This window comes from Lasioglossum baleicum, unplaced genomic scaffold (genome assembly GCF_051020765.1).
Source record: "Lasioglossum baleicum unplaced genomic scaffold, iyLasBale1 scaffold0950, whole genome shotgun sequence".
Taxonomy (NCBI): domain Eukaryota; kingdom Metazoa; phylum Arthropoda; class Insecta; order Hymenoptera; family Halictidae; genus Lasioglossum; species Lasioglossum baleicum.
This window is the reverse complement of record NW_027470009.1, coordinates 33,277-39,883: the sequence shown is the minus strand read 5'-3', so window position 1 is coordinate 39,883 and position 6,607 is coordinate 33,277. Positions and strand designations below refer to the sequence as shown.

General features: G+C 47.0%; 1 non-coding gene across 1 annotated transcript; it reads right to left on the bottom strand.

Moving 5' to 3' along the window:
* Positions 1–5,921: 5,921 nt before the first annotated feature.
* Positions 5,922–6,028, bottom strand: LOC143220432 (U6atac minor spliceosomal RNA). The gene has a single exon (XR_013011625.1). It is a non-coding gene; the product is annotated as a U6atac minor spliceosomal RNA (small nuclear RNA).
* Between the last annotated feature and the right edge of the window lie 579 nt (positions 6,029–6,607).

The window sequence follows — 6,607 nt, the reverse complement described above, 5'->3', positions numbered from 1 at the left end:
ATCGTAACATGGAACCCAAAGCCAAGATAAGAACCAGACGACTAAGCCATTCCTAAGATTAGAAACACGTATAAAAGATACTTCCGCATATAATAAAGTCAGTCTCTGCTTTGCTACGAAACATACCGTTTCATTAAACCCCTCTCATTGCGCTTAATTAATAGAGTATTAAAGAATAAACTCATTTCGCGTCGGAAAACCTTTCGCGTTATTCTTTTTAAACAAAACAAATTATTTCCTAAATAATTACAATTCACGCATCCGTTCAACAGTACCTTTCCCAATTCCAAACGACATATATTTTCCCGTGACAGCGGCATGATCACGTCTCGCAACAGCAATCCGGTAAAACTGAGATTAACAGAATGCTAGCCATTTCGGACGTCTCACGCAATATTTTACCATCGAGAAATATATGATAAGTAAATAGAAATCAATTTATAAATAAATAAAAGTATAATAAATCATAAATTGAATTTCAAACTTTAGCAAGAATTAAACATTCCAATTGTTCAGGATTTCAAGGTGGATTCATTGGCGATATTAACAGTATGAGACTTTCATTTTATATGAAAAGCATTGCTGCTCAGACATGGTAACCGGGCGTTTATTATCTGAAGTCAAAAAACAAGTCTTGCCGTACAGCGGAAGACGAGACAATGCCAAAAACGGGATAAGACCATAAAACGCATCCTATGCATTGTCAAATTATAAACAATAAATCTTTCTGCTTTTAATGTAGTTTAAGTCCCATTAAACATTACAAATCAGCATCAACATGGTGTGTGCTTTTAACCAGTTAAGTGTGATTGACGAGTATACTCGTCATGGAGAAGTGGCACGATTTTGTGTATTGACAAGTATACTCGTCATGCGTATAAAGTAGTGACCATTGGCTATTTAAATTGTAATTTTTTAGAAAAACGAAACGTATTCTCAAATTTCAAGATGTTTAGAATAATTTGAGACCATGGCGGAATAAAATAAGCAAATAGAAAATATAAATAATTTGAGATGAACTCATGCGTCCCCGTATGCAACGGCTGAAATTGCTTACCAATTCGCATAACGAATTTATTTATGTGCGATGATAACGTTTTTTAGATGTTATCCTAAAAGGGGCAATGGTAATAGTCAGAAAGTTGATTTATAATAGGGTTTCTTCAGGCAAGGTTGGTCATGGGCCAATTGCGTGACGCTGACCAGGCACTGAGCCTATTGATACCTGCTGGCCAGAAGTTACCTAGCTGTCGAGTGGCGTAAATGCCAATTGTTTGATGTCAGAAGTATGTCTGAATTTATTGAAGACATTTTTGCGACGTATCCAATTCAAAGAGAAAAATCGACACAAACTCGGCCATTTAGATTTAATGTAAGCCAATTAGGCGGGAATCATGTTCCGGATTATATACCCGCAACTTCAAAAACAAACAACCCTATGCGATGATGTTCACACTGCTATAAACGTAAGATCAAGAAGGAATCGCGTTTCATTTGCAATGTTCCATTCTATATGGTATCCTATTTCGCTAAATACCATTCCACAGCAGGAATTTAAATTCTGGCTTTTATATGTATAATGTTTAGTTTTTATTACGTTTTCAGTTTAATATGTATGTAATATATGTGTATGTTAACCAAATAAGTAAATATTAGTAATAAAATTGTCAATTTTATAAAATAAACCCATTTTTTGATCTAATATCTTACCAGCGCAACTTACTCTGTGATTGACGAGTATACTCGTCGTGGCTCGATTCTGGCGACACAAAACGGTGCGCGCTCTCAAATTAGGACGCCACAGTTAACTGGTTAAATGTAGATTTATCCACCAGAAATCGCGCAGGGAACAATGACACCGAAACGCTAAATTCGCGCCGATTTGCCGACCGCAAAGGATAAAGTTAGTGGAGTACGTGCTCACGTGTCTTACCTTTTTTTTTTTGACGCAGAGGGAATCTTCAACAAGATACTCCGGCCCTCCTGAGGGGGAGGGATTCCGGGGGTATATGGGATTTGTACCCACAAAATCCCCAGCGGTGGTGTTCCGTCGCGGAACGAACTACCTGGAAAATACCGTTGCTGTTTTCCATCAGCCGAGCTTTTAGTGCCACATACCAATCGGTCGCGGTATTTCCTGGACTTTCCCAGTTTGAAAGGTCTTATTGTTTAATTACTAAAAACGGCACGTAGTACGAAACCCTACTTTAACGAAAGTAGTCTCTGGCACCGAGAGCTTGGCTGACAATGGGTCAGAGGTAGGACCGCTCGCGCTACCCTGGTCGACGGTTCCAGGTCCTAGCGCGGGGCCATAAATGCCGATTGGCCCCATAAACCGAAATATTTTCGATAACTACTCGGGTGAATAATAATTACGGCAATTCACCTTGAAGGAGAAGGGTTTTTTCCACCACCGTCTCGCGTGGAAGAACCTCTCTCTTCAGGAATTCCCAAATGCCAATCAAGGGGAAGCCACCCCCTATTTGGCCCACTCCACGGTTTTCTCAGATGCATCTTGGAAAATCGTGGAGAATATAAAAAGGCTTCCGAAATGCGGAGAAGCCTCAGTTCAGTTAAAAGTACGTATCAATAAGTTACGAGTCTACGAGGACTTAGTTAAGAGTTAAGAGTCTACGAGGACTCAATACGTATCATTCAGTAAAGAGTCTAAGGGGACTCATTACACTCAGTCAGTTAACAGTTCTCAGTTAAAAGTACGTATCACTAAGTTACGAGTCTACGAGGACTCAATACGTATCATTCAATTAAGAGTCTACGAGGACTCAGTACCTATCAGTCAGTTAAGAGTCTACGAGGACTCAGTACGTATCTGTCAGTTAAGAGTCTACGAGGACTCGGTATCAGTATTCGTTCATACAGTAATCGCGTGTCGTCCTTCGAGCCCTATCAGTGACCTGTGGAAGACGCGACATTTTTTGGTCCTTCGACCCTCCGTTCAGTATAGTAGTCGCGAGTCGAGTCCGCGTGTTTGAATTAGTTTACTAGTCTTCGAAACGTCGAAGACATTTGAAACAGTTGCCCAATATTAATTTGGCGGGCAACGCGTGTCGTAGTTGCGAGACGGATTTACAACCCGTCGGATTAACGTGAGTCGATCGCGACGCGATACAGGTGATCCGTTCTCTTCGCGCTGGGGAGACAGCGGGAAACCAAGCAACGCTTCCGCGAACCTAAGGACACCGGTGCCCCCCCGCGACTTCCCTACTGGGAGGGTCCTCTTCGTGCTCGTGACCTCTTCCTCTTGGATCTTCGGGAGTGCCGCGCACCACCACGCGGCACCTCTCTCCCCTGGACCGCGATCCCATAGCAGTCGATCCCTCAACCGACTGCACGCGGCTCTACCCCGACGACGGGAAGGCGTTGGGGCAGGGACTGCCTCGTCGCGGTACGCGGACGATACCCTGGTCGCGTCGAGCAGGAAGGACTACGAGGAGACGGCCCTGCTCGCCGAGGAAGGGGTGGCCGTAGTAGTTGGGGCCATAGAACGCCTGGGACTCCGCGTCTCGCCGGAGAAGACCCAGGCCATCTGGTTCCACATCGGGTGGAAGAAGCGGGTAATACCACCCGCAAGAGGAATAATCAGCGTGGGAGGAAAGACCGTCCAGATTGGAGAAAAAATGAAGTACCTCGGCCTCGTCCTGGACGGCCGATGGACCTTCGAGGACCATTTCGAGGAGCTCGCCCCCGCCTGCAGAGGACGGGCGTAGCGCTGTGTCGGCTGCTGCCCAACATAGGAGGGCCGGACGAGAGGGTGCGCCGACTCTACGCCGGTGTCATCCGCTCGATGGCCCCGTACGGGGCACCGGTGTGGGCGGAAGAGCTGATGGCTAGAAAGAAGAAACGCGCCAAAGTGGCTAGCGTTTGGCGGCGGGTGGCCATCAGGATCGCGAGAGGATACCGCACACTCTCGCACGAGGCGGCCGCCGTTCTGGCGGGCCTCCCACCGATGGACCTGTTGGCAGCAGCGGCAGCAGGACCTACGGGCTCCTGCGCCGCGACCGCGGAGGGAACCTCGGTCCAGGACCGGAGGAACTTGAAGAAATCGAGGAGAAGAAGAGGGATATCCGGCGGTCCGTCACGAAGAGGTGGCAGGGCCGGCTGCGTAGGCCGGACAGCGCACGCCACCGGTCCGTCGGACCCATCATCCCAGCCCTGGACGACTGGATGAGGAGCGGCAGCAGGCGGACATTCCGCCTCACTCAGGTACTCTCCGGGCACGGATGCTTCGGGGAGTACCTGCACAAGATCGGGAAGGAGGTGACGCCAGGGTGTTGGCATTGCGAAGCGGAGCTTGACTCCGCGCAGCACACCCTGGAGGAGTGTCCTGCTTGGGCGCCGGAGAGAAGGGAGCTCCAGCGGCTCGTAGGTTGGGACCTCTCGCTTCATGAGATCGTCCCCGGCATGGCTGCGAGCGATCGAGTTTGGCGAGCGGTGGCCTCCTTCTGCGAGCAGGTCATGCAGCGGAAGGAGGTGGCGGAGCGGAGTCGCGAAAAGGGGACCCAGATCCGCGGCCGTCTCGGAAGAGCACGGCGGTTGCGGCGAGCGCGACGCAGGCTCGTCGCTCCGCAAGCCGGTGTTAATCCGACGCGAGGAGGAAATCCCGGATAATCGTCCGGTGAAGAACCTCCGGCGACGAGGCGAGTCCCCGCCTCTACGCCTTCCCGTCGATCGGAGGGGACCGCGGGCGGTCGGCCGAGGGACCGACCGTCGAGGGATCACGGTCCAGGGAGGTGTAGGTGCCACGCGAGTGGTCTCGCGGCACTGCCGAAGAAAGAAGAGGACTGGGCTGGGAAGCCCGAAGAGGAGCCCAGCGAGAGCTGGAGAAGTCGCGGGGAGGCACCGGTGTCTTAGGTTCGCGAAAGCGTTGCCTGTCATCTCGGGCCCTCCCTTGTGCGAAGAGGATGGACCACCGCAGGAGGGGGTTTAGTGGGTAAGAATCTCACAGAACCCCGGCCTCCCCCTCAGGGGGCCGGGATGTCTATGGAAGATTCCCCCTGCGACAAAAAAAAAAAAGATATGGCAAGTATTAAATTGATTATAGCTTTATTAATTATTAATACACGTGTATTTATTCGTTTATAAATTAATTCAATTAACACATTGAACGCCATGTCACCCACTTATGGGTGACGGCTGTTTCCACAGGGACCCCGTAACCCGTAAAGGGTTACTATTCTTCGTCCAATTAAACAGGATTTTTGTGATAATTTATAGTAATTTTATTTGAAATACAATTATGACGACTATAGACAACAGAAAGTAACGATAGATTATAAAGCAAAGAGACATTAAAAATACGGATCACTTTCATCTACACTTTTGCGCTATCTAATAAACTTCTAGGGATCAAGAAATAAATAAAGATGTTAAAAATATGCAAAATATACTGCTCAACTGAATGAACTGAAAAACTGAAAGTTCTGATATTAATGCAACGAGATCTTTCATATTGATCTTTTTTTCGGGACGCTTATCGTATTCTCCAGTTCCAGGTCCTTTACACGTTCTAAGCATCTTCGATAAAATTATGTTTTAATATTGTTTAAAAAAAAAAAATGTCTTCTGAAAATAAAAATGATACCTACCATAAACATATTTTCTAATAAAGATCCTCTAATATATCACAAAATAAACTATATCTTAACGATGCATTGCACTGTATCGCTCTTCCTAATCGCGTTGTTTACATTCCGAGTCTTGTTTTGGGGCCCGATTTGGGCATCGGGAGAAACTCCATCATTTTACGCTGGGCATTCAACGTGTTAAATAAAATATTCCAAATGATCTTAATGCATGTGAACTTATTATTAAATATCTTCAATGAATTCTTAATTTAGTACAATTTGTTATTCCTATTAATATTATACGTTACGATACGTTATTCGGGTTCCCTCACGAAAAAAAAAAATGTGGTAAGTGTCATCAAAGGGCGACAGTGCCTTACCAGTTATTTGTGTTTCCATCCTTGTCTATAGGAGTGCTAAACGTCTCTTCTTTCATATTACACCGCGTCTTACCTCTGGTATTACCCTTTTTTCTTTTTTTTTTTTTTTTACGTGGGAGAAATCTTCGACAAGATACCCCGCCCTCCTGAGGGGGAGGGTCAGGGTTATGCGGGATTTGTATCCGCTAAAACCTCCACGTTGGTCTTTCTCTTCATCCAAGGTGGCCACGGGAAGTCAGGCGTAGGTAACTCATCCAAGACTCCGACTTGTCCGATACTCCGAACCTCTTCGTCCTCTCAGCTCCTCCTCTTCTTTCTTCAGCGGCGCCACGCAGCCACTACGCGACGCTGTCCACTCCAAAACGGAGAATCCCCTATACAACTTGAGTCGGAGATTTTGCATGTCGTACCTGCCATTAGGGCCTAGCGATACGGCTCCTGTAAACGATAGCGACCGACTCTCGTCAGTCCGACGGGTTGTAAATCCGTCTCGCAACTACGACACGCGTTGCCCGCCAAATTAATATTGGGCAACTGTTTCAATTTACCTTCGACGTTTCGAAGACTAGTAGACTTTGCAGACTAGAGGAATAACTTGGACTTGTGGACTAGCGGACAGGACTAGCTTCGGCGTTTCGAAGG